Raw genomic sequence first — 10,572 nt, forward strand, 5'->3', positions numbered from 1 at the left:
GCGGATAGCTCTTTCCGAACAATTTACTCGCCCTGACAGGAAGCGGGAGGATGGGCGATGCGAAACACCCGCCCCCTACGGTTCTATGAGAATACCAACGCGGCATATCGTGCAGTCCCGCTCAAATCTTCGGTAGCATCTGGGCCTTCCATTGTATGAGAGTTGACAGAAAAAGTGCCGCCAGCAATTCTGGTTTCAAAAGAGCGATGCTTTTTTACGACATTGCAAGACGATTCAAGGCCGGCGGGTGCGGCGGGGACCAAGCGACGATTCTGCGGGCCGCGCGGAGGGTCGGCACTGTTACATGAACAAAGCCCTACATTATAAATATAGGCTCTAAACAGATACAACTACATGTCATTGTACTCATAATTAAACAAGGGCCACGCGACTTCATGTTCCATGTCACTTCATGGCATATTTATATATATATATATATATATATATATATATATATATATATATATATATATGGACATGAGAGGTTGCTGTTTGGTTTTGAGGACAACTTTACCTTCGACTTGGTACAGTGCGGCCAGTTAACAACAGCAAGCTCCTTACCAATCACAAGATCTCGCCAAGGACAGTTGACTGTTTGCTTAATTTTTTGCGGGGCTTTACTTTTCTTAGTTTGCAAATGTCAGGGAATCCCCCTCCCCTCCCCTTCACCACTCCGCGTGTCACAGAAACTGGCGAATCAGGGTAGGGGGTTAGAATTATTGGCTGCCTTCCTTTTTTACTTATTTTTCATACGCTGACGTAAAAATCTGCATTTCAGTTCATGAAAACATAAACTTCTACAGCAGAATGACATACTTCACTACCAACATCCAAACATTGGTAGAAATTCAATCAGCAAGCCAAAATTTCTTGTTGCATGCAAGTAGCGTGCAAATCTATGGTTATCTGTGATGTCTGTCATGTAAAATGCAGCAGTTTCACTTCAAATTAATTTCTGGGACACTGCCCAATATCTATGCTTGGATGGGTCCCCTCAATACTGATTCCTCCCCCCCCCCCACAGCCAGCATTCCTGGCTGGAAAATTACAAAAAGATAGGGGAAAACTGACTATAACACAAAACTACCTTCTCTGGACTCGATTTTTTATCACGATTTATCGGTTGCTATCTCTCCCTCATCATGTATAAAAAATTGGCACTCCTGTCATTACGCCACCACCACACAAACTATATTGATTTCTGCTGCCAATGTAGGCTGCATTTAAGGCAGGGCGTCTGTCTCCACAGCCTGTAATTAAATGTATACAGTGATTATGCTAATGGTTGCATCAGAACAATTTTACAATCCATTTTAGCAAAAACAGTAAGGAAACATAACATATCTGCATCCATGCAATGCAACGCTCACGAGTGCAAAGAAAATATGACATCAAAGAGTACTGCAGAACGAATGACTCCAGACCTTTCCTGCTACAGTAGGAAAGCCATCATCAGGAAACAGCCAACATTGTCCTCAGAGACAACCAAACGCCAACCTTTCACTGGCCCCACAGGACAGTTGGACCACAATACCATACGGCATCATGCTATTTAAAGTAAAACTCTTGGTGAAGGGGAGATGGCAATAAACCTGTACGGCACCCCCTCCTCATTGCCCAAATTGTTAGACCACTCCACTCTTCATTTTCATTGCCCTTCCATGGCCTACATCATTGGGCATCATATAAATTCCCGGCAACCAAGATTGAAGTTAACAAGATGTTGAACTGTGAATAATTGCTTAGAAGCTATCAAAACATTGATGAAATAATTGCATTTCCATTAGGGTGCATAACTTTTGAAGATAGGTTACAGAGCAGTGAAAAATTATGCAATGTACCCCCCAAAATATGGATGTTTCCCAGATTAGCACAGTTATTCACACTTGAGGGGGGCTGAAGTCCTGAACTAAATGAGAAGTAAGAACACCCCTGTCTTGAAGATCTGTGCGACTGGTAATCATTTTCAATCAGCACAAGCACAAAAATGGCGCAAATTGGTATTTCAGAACTATTATCGCCCCCCATTATTCTCCTTCATGGGGAGTGCCATCAGGCTTCAACATCAAATCCACAGCTCCTTGAAAGGGAATAGGGCTGGTCGCTTGTGACTTCTTCAATGAGTCAACAGCCTTTTCGGTGTCTTGAAAAGGCGGTTTGGATAATCACAGGTCCATTTCTACCTTGATCGGACCATCCCGCCCATCTACCCTGAGGTTTCAATGCCTCTCATTGCTGATGACAGGGTGCTACATCACGTCGCATCCAACGAAGTAAACGAGGCCAGAAATTAAACCCTAGGCGGGTATTCATGACACTGCAGTGCAAATGCCACTTGCAAAGTTGGACTGCATTGAAAGCCACCGTCCACCTCATGACGGTCGCGTCGCGACAATTGAAATACGTCCTTGCGGCCAGATGAATTCCAATATTTACATATTATCCAGTACTTTATACTGTCTAGTTTGGGACACTGAGGGTCGGCTGTTAAAAGCAGCGAATCGGCCGCAAACAGCAGCTGTGATAAAATCAGGTAGCTTATAGTGTTGGTACATTTTTCAAGTGGAAAAGACTGTTCTAGATGACAAAATTTCGCAATTCATTACAAAATGCGCTCATACGTCATTTTTGTTGCGTCATAAAACGTTCGTATGACGTTGAGGTGCTGCCAGACTAGCCGTGCAAGATTGCTACGCACATACACAAAGTACTTTAATTCGCCGAAAAATGGCAGTGATGGTGCTGGAAGTGTTTGCTGGGCCAAGCCTTGCTATGTGTTCGTGTTCTTGGTGATTAGTTGTGGCGTTTTTACATATTTTCCACAGGTTTAAGAAACTTTTTCGTTTTCTTTGCTCGGTTACAAGTTATTCGACCCCAGGTCTCTTTACCGTAATAACTGCCAACCATGCCCAACTTCTTATTTTCATCCCGCGAAACGTGACAATTTTGCTCGTCTTTAAACATCGTCATACCATGCAACTGTGCGCGTGGGCCCGACCGCTGACTAGTATGTGAAAAAGTAGGAAAGCTTCCTCCGTAACGCTCACAGTCCAACGTGGGGTAACGGCACCCAGGCCGTCGACCGCCGAGGACACTTGGTAGAATATTTTATTGATACACACAATTTAGTTCTGCTAAACAAGGGCAATGGTACTTAATATAAATAATACGTACTCTAGGGCTTGCTGTATGGGATAGTTTCTTGTGCTCATTTGGAATCTGTTGATAGCAGGAGCCGCATCATACATCGTCCACGGACTTCTCAGAGGTACATAGTTAATTAACCTAAGATGACCCAGGTTAGCATTTTGTTTTTAGAAGCATACTGCCTAGCATAATTTTTATCGCTTATTCAAATGCAAAACTCAGAGCAGTCTTGTATGATCTTGGTCACCATGACCTTCAAAAGGTCAAAAAAGGTCACCGACCTTAACTGAACATGTGACCTTTCCCCAAGAAACAGCTTTCTAGGTTCTGGGGTACTTAAGAGACCAGCCTGGAATTTGACCTTGTTTGACCTTATTTGACCGGAGAGTCATGATCTAGAACCCTCAAACTTTCACCTCAGTGAGTTCACGTACAGGCCAATACGCTCTGTGGATTTGGCGTCTCTAGCTCTTTTAGTTCCCGAGATCTCAGGGGGTTCAAAATGGTCCCCCACCCGAGCGAAGGGTATCTAACCGGCCAACCGGGCGCGTGATAAAAAAAAATGTATGCAGAATTGATTTCACGGCAGCTTCTGGTTTCTGTTCTGGTTACAACGTAAAAATAACAATGAAACGAAGAAAACCGCATCCCTTGTGAACAATTAAATTTGTGTAGGGTATCACCATTTCGTCAACCTTTTGTTCCCCTTAGCAAGACTCTGGCTATACACAAAAGCAGATTAAGTCATCTTCGTTGAATGGCGGGCAAGTAAGTGTCCGTTGGGTCAATTGATGCCTCAAGTAGACAGCTTACTGGCGGCAGTTTTCTGGGGTGGTGTGGTGTAAGGGAAGGTAATTCGCAAAAAGGTACTTTTGCAGGTGTCCAACACATGTTTTACATCCTAATTAGTAGCAATGCTGACCCAGAAATGTGCAACAAAGCAGCCATACCATCAGTTCGCGGCCAGTCATTCGGAGACAGCCGGGCCAGAACAGTGGCCACCAACGGCGGACGGGGCAGGGCTCAGAGAAGGAATATATGGCAGAAGGGCCTTCATTCTGTGGCTTGGTTTCCAAAGAAGAATCTTCAGTTCTATCGCCCTTGTCGCATGGTTTTGGCAGTTTCAAGGTTCCGAATTTGTTTCCGCCTAAAATAGCGCGACAAGTCTTATCTCTTGAAAAGCAGCCAGCGAAATGAAGGCGCATCACAACTTGTTGTACTGTGAGCTATTGATTCACTTTCAAAATTTTCACCAGCCCGTGCTCTGGCCATATTTTGGCATCTACCCTGTGGAGACAGATGTCTCCTCAATGTCCCAAAATGCTTACCCGCTCGTGGGATTTCGGCTCCCCAGGAAATGCAACGTTGAAATGGACCAATAATCTTGGAAAGCTAGATAGCCGTATTTCCTGAATGACATAGATGATTCGCACAAGCAAGAGTGTGCACCAGTAAGAAATAGCTCTAGATGCATATCTAGAATAGCAGTCATTACATTTCAATAAATAGCCATAACCGCCATCTCTACCATTCCCCCTCCCCCCCCCCCCGGTCATCGCACTTGTTTTCCAGAAAAAAATTGGTGAAGTGCGCCCTTGAGCTTGCCCCCCCCCCCTCACTTTCTGAAACGTTCCTACGCCTATGCTGTGGTGGACAGATGACGTTAAGAAAGTCATTGCCAGACGTCAACATGCTTTTCGCAGTTATCGCCCGCAATCACGATATTCCACATTTACTCGCCCGCAATTCCGAGCGCGCTCGAACCAGGAAAATCATAAGGGCCACCAAACGTTGTTGCTGGCTAAACCTCCTACGACAAGTTACAGCAGTTACTCCGTTAAGTAAAAATTGGGGATTAGCTCATTCACTATCTGGCAAACGGCCTTCATTTTCACTCCCAGTTCTCAGTCAACAATGCTTTAATTACCGCACTACCGCAGATCATGAACACCCTTGCCCAAAGTAAGGCCCACTAGCTCATCAGATGAGTACAAGCTAGGATTCATCGATCAGTCACGGCTCAGTTTTTATTTGCCTCCGACCCGCTTCCTTTCTGATAATACAGAGACTTATAATGTGCCATTTTACCACAAGAGCTTCGAAATGCAGTTAAACCACCGGCAATACTTCACTCGGTCAGTATGACCTACCCTATTATTTTTTTCGTCTTTTACCTGACAGCATGCTTTAGCTCATTTTGACTCTTTTCAACGACCTGCGATCTTCCCATGTGTTTCCATACGCATGGAAGGGCGCCATAATCATCCCCCTTCCAAAACTAGGCAACGACACTCACGACCCAGCCAACTATCGTCCTATCGCACTGACCAGGTTCTTGGGAAAAATCATGGAACGCATGGTTTGAAAGTGCCTTGCCTGGTTAATAAATCATGATGAGCTGATATCGGATCGACAATGAGGATTAAGAGGAACCGTGCCACCTGCGACCAAATAATACGCCTAGAAACAGACATTCGTCGCGCATTTCGTCAAAAACACCAAGGCACATCTGTATTCCTAGATATTATTCGCGCCTACGATGTGGTATATAAGCCGGCACCTATTTTAAAGCTTTATAAATTGGGGTTTAAGGGAAATTTAGCACATAATCTGGTAAATTTCTCTCGGGGACACGACCGTTTCATGTAAGGTGTCCATCGGCTGTTTCAGATGTTCACCTCCTAGAAAACGGATTTTTGCAAGGCAGCCGTATTTCCCCTGTTTTTCATCCTGACGATGATGATTTCTTTGAGAACTCCCGCCTGACATTTCCTCTTCACTTTTCGCTGATGACCGTGCAATCTGGAGTTCAGACACAGAATACGATCACTCGCTATCACGCCTCCAAAATGCATTGGATAAAATAGAACAATGGTCAAGACGTCATGGTTTCGAGTTTTCCTCTAGAAAATCGGCCGTTATGATTTTCAGCAAAAGACGACGAGATACACCGGCATATTTTGTTAATCTCGATGGTCACCACATTCCTTTTATTTCATCACTTAAATTTCTTGGCGTCTTTCTTGACCCACGATTATCAATGTGCAAACACGTCGAACATGTCCGAACCAAATGCACGAAACACTTGAATTCGTTCACATGCATTTCAGGATCAAGATACGGAGCTGACCGGCATACGCTATTGTTGTGACATGAATTTTTGTTTTTTCCCATAATTTGAATATGGCTCCGTAGGGTATGCAGGTGGTAGCAAAAATAATCTAAAATCCCTAGCTGTCGTTCAAAATATGTTCTTGCGGCTCGCACAAGGAGCACTACGGACATCTCCAATTTCCGGACTCGAGGTATATACACGCAATAGACCTTTCGCCCTCTAACGCATAGAATGCACCTTGAGGTACATCAAAAAGATTCGACAACATCCTGATCATCCAGCATTTGCCTCCATACACATATTGCCACGAAATCATCACGCATACGTGGGACCGGCAGAGCGTCGCTCGGGCCTCACGATCGCGCTCCATGTGACCGTCTTTTGTCAGATCTTAAACTGCGTTCTACCGTGGGTCTCTGTTCCACCAGATTTATCATTGCCTCCCTGGCAGTTCACGCAATGGAAATTTGTTTCTGTTTACAGACCCTAAAAGCTCTGTGACAACTGCTCATTGTACAACAAAAATTCAAACGTATGGTGACATATTATCGAAATTGCCACTTTATTTATACCCATGGTTCTATGAATGAATGCCTCACTGGATGCGCCGTACTATGCCACATGCATTTTTCACAAAAAGGCAGATTACCCAATCACACTTCTATTTACCTCGCGGAATTATTTGTTCTATTTCTGTCCTTGCAGCGCATAGAACGACAATCTCATGAAACCAGGACTCTGTATCAGTATCAGTCAGTATCAGTATCAGTATCTATCAGGAGTTGCTCCTATTCAAATGCCATGCTCCAATTCAAAGACGGTTTTGCAATCACTTATTAAACCCGATCTAACGCACCACCTCCTCGTCAATATAATTAGCCAGCACCATCATTTACATACACGGGACAATGTAACTAAATCTGTGTAGATTCCAGGCCACAGTGGTATCACAGGGAATGAGCGGCCGACCAATTAGCAAAGGAAGCCTTGACGGACCCTCATATTGCATCCAGCCCTGTTGATCATGCCACTATGAAGACATCCACTCGGTAATTGACAAAACGACTGGCAACGTCAGTGGACAGAAGACAATAGAGCCCATCTTCATGACATTAAACCAGATATTACACCTTGGACATCAGTAAACCGCACAAGCCGTTTGTAGGAAAAAGTCTTGACCCATCTTCGACTTGGACACAAACATCTCACTCGCAGTTATTTACATTTGCAACAGCCACGCCCCCTTTGCCATCCAAGCGACCGGCCTATAACGGTGAAACACATTCCTCTTTAATGTGGCGAATACCGACAACAAAATACTATGCAAGCCTATTTCCGTCGGCACAGCCTGGAATTATCTTTAAAAACCCTGTTAGGTTATGATCATCCACTTCTTCTTGATATTGTTCCATTTTCTAAAACCTATTAACATACTTCAGATGATATGTATACTCGAAAATAACGCCTTTCATTAGCTTTTTTTCTTCAAAGCGTGTAATGGTCTGAACGGGCCAAAACGCTTTAAGCCAAATAAAGTGAAAGCGAAACAGCTGCTGATCATCCGTTCCTCCTATCCTTTATCTTGCTTTATCACACATCCTCGCGTCACCTTGATTGTCCTGGGCAAGTTGCATGCGTCAATCACCAATGGGCTGAGAGCCCCGTTGGAAGGGGGACCTCGAGCAGATGTCCAGCACCAAGAAAAGAGAGATTCTATGTTTACTTGTGTAGTTCCAACACCAAATTCCGGCACCGGTTCGCGGTGTACTGCATGGTAATCCGTCCCTTATATATATATATAAATTGCGCAGGAGAAACATGCCCCCATACCATGTTCTACACGTACGAATTGACATCCTACAGCGTTCAAAGATGCTCCTTTTAGAAATGCTGCCGTTTTCGTCCGCTTAGCGACCACCATCTATACTGGCAAATGGACCGGCACCGCGCGGCCCACGGAGACTGCAACGTCGGGCATCGGGGTTCTAAGGCTTGGGAGCTCGCGCGGTCAAAGCTTTGCTACGTAATTCTTACACTTATCGGTTCTGAGCAAGAGTTAAATTTTCCCAGACGAGCATGGTCGCTGAGGAGCCAGCTCAATCTCAAGCCGAAGCAACTTTTTTTTTTACCATCAACGTGCTGCGCGTGACGTTGATATTATGCTCGTTTCAGTTGACGTACATTCGAACTGAAGAAGCGAGCTTGAGTTGCTTTCCGTGAGTGGCATAATAGCCTAGAACAGTGTCTCCCTGAATTACAGCTGGTTCGCAATGCGTGTTTGATGACGTGGGCGTGGAAAGATATCATCAAGAGTAGGGTATGTACTTCAGCGTTTTGGGGAAAGGTCGGTAACCATTTTCTGAAATGATGCGTGAAGGACTGCTTATGCTTCGTTTAACATTAACTGAAATACATATAGTTTATCGACGACATCTCTGGAATGTCGAGAATCTTCATATAAATGGGATGCCAGACATATTGTGCCATAATGCCAGACATATTGTGGACACTATTCTTGTGAGTGCATAAATCTATACGCCAAACAACTACAGAAGCACAGAATGATAAATTGTGCACAGATTTCACTTTTCAGTTCGCAAGACAGGCGCAATTGCACCCATCCAGGTTCACAAAACAATTACATTTATATGAAGCTGATGCGCCAGCCTTCCATGTTATTGCTGGACTGCGCACATGCGCTAATAAAAATATATGGCAAGCGTAGTCTACACACACACAACACACATATATATATATATATATATATATATATATATATATATATAGTATATATATATATGTGTGTGTGTGTGTAAACTACGCTTGCCATATATAACATACGTATATATATATATAGATATATATATATATATATATATATATATATATATATATATGTATGTATATATATAACATACGTATATATATATATATATATATATATATAGGATAGCGCAGTTTTTCGTACTTGTCTTCTTATTGCGACTTCCATGACTCTGGCCCAAACCAATCATCTTGGGAAATTCGACACCCATGAAAGACACCCACGTTATCGGCAGGCGGCCGTGACAGCACCGTGTTCGTACCCATTATGTAGGCACACACTGTAGAGCTGACCGGGCGGCGAAAAATAAGCCATATGAAAGATCTCACCGTATGCTGGATCTGCAGACCGACCAGCTGAGATGTGCTTCGCGTTTGCCGTATATTTCGCAAAACCATTAACAAAATGAGCATGTTTACGAACACTTTCACCGCAACATTATGTCGCGTGCTATGACGGCACGCATTGTGGTGAAGGAGGTGCACAGTGATGGTCATGAGTCGTACTCCCCCATTCGGCACATTGTGGTGGAAGCCCGTCGCGATTATGAAGGATAGCGTTCCTCGCACCGCGCCCAAGTAGATTTAAAAAGCCAGACCGCCTCATTGCCGGTGGCCCACATCAAAGCCCTGCATCACGAAACAAGATGAATAATGGGCGACCTGAATATGTAGTGAACACACACACACACAACCCCGCAACAAAATCAACCTTAAATGACCAATGTGTAAATATAAATGCCCCGTAAAGACCGTGAAATATCACGAACTTCGGAAAAACAACCACACGTATTGAGATGATCACGGGGCACTAACAAAAAAAAAAACACCGTTGTAGCTTGCCGCAGATTATCAGGCTGTGACTTAATGGCGGAACCAACGCAGCCAACATCAAATAACCGTTCCTCACATATTAGTATCTGCGCAACGCTCCTGGTGACCCCGCCGCAAGGCACACTGGTTCAACACATGGCCGGTCCGGTGCGTGCGTTCCGTGAGCCCGACAGCCAATCATCAGCCCAAGACCTGGTCCTGAGCCAGTCACCGACCTGCTCTCGTCGCCCGATGGTCGAGCTGGGTCACACTGGCCGCCCCAGCGGTGCTGACCACACCAGGGGCTAGCCAGCGCCCAAACTCCACCTGCACAGCCGACTGGCCTCACCGGGCGTTGGGCCTCAGTCCGCTGTCGAACGGGCACTTTCCAGGGGGGCCGCTCGAGACCCCGCGTCCCTGGTGCCCGTTCGCCAGCCGCGGCAGCCGGGCCGGTGGCGCCCCCTGCGTGCTCCGGCTCCGGCCCCGGCAAACGGACGCTTCGCGGCCGGCCTCCCGCCGTCGACGCGGTCGCCCCGGACGGCGCGGGGGCGCAGCGCCGGCGCCGTGCCGTCGCTGTCGTCGTCGACGGCGGCGTTGAGCAGGGCGGCGACGCGCCGTATGCTGCCGCCGACGGGCTCGACGCAGGGCACCACGCGCGCCGGCCGCAGGTAGCG

The sequence above is a fragment of the Pollicipes pollicipes genome, unplaced genomic scaffold (assembly GCF_011947565.3).
Source record: "Pollicipes pollicipes isolate AB1234 unplaced genomic scaffold, Ppol_2.1 Scaffold_5724;HRSCAF=6776_pilon_pilon_pilon, whole genome shotgun sequence".
In the NCBI taxonomy this organism is placed as follows: domain Eukaryota; kingdom Metazoa; phylum Arthropoda; class Thecostraca; order Pollicipedomorpha; family Pollicipedidae; genus Pollicipes; species Pollicipes pollicipes.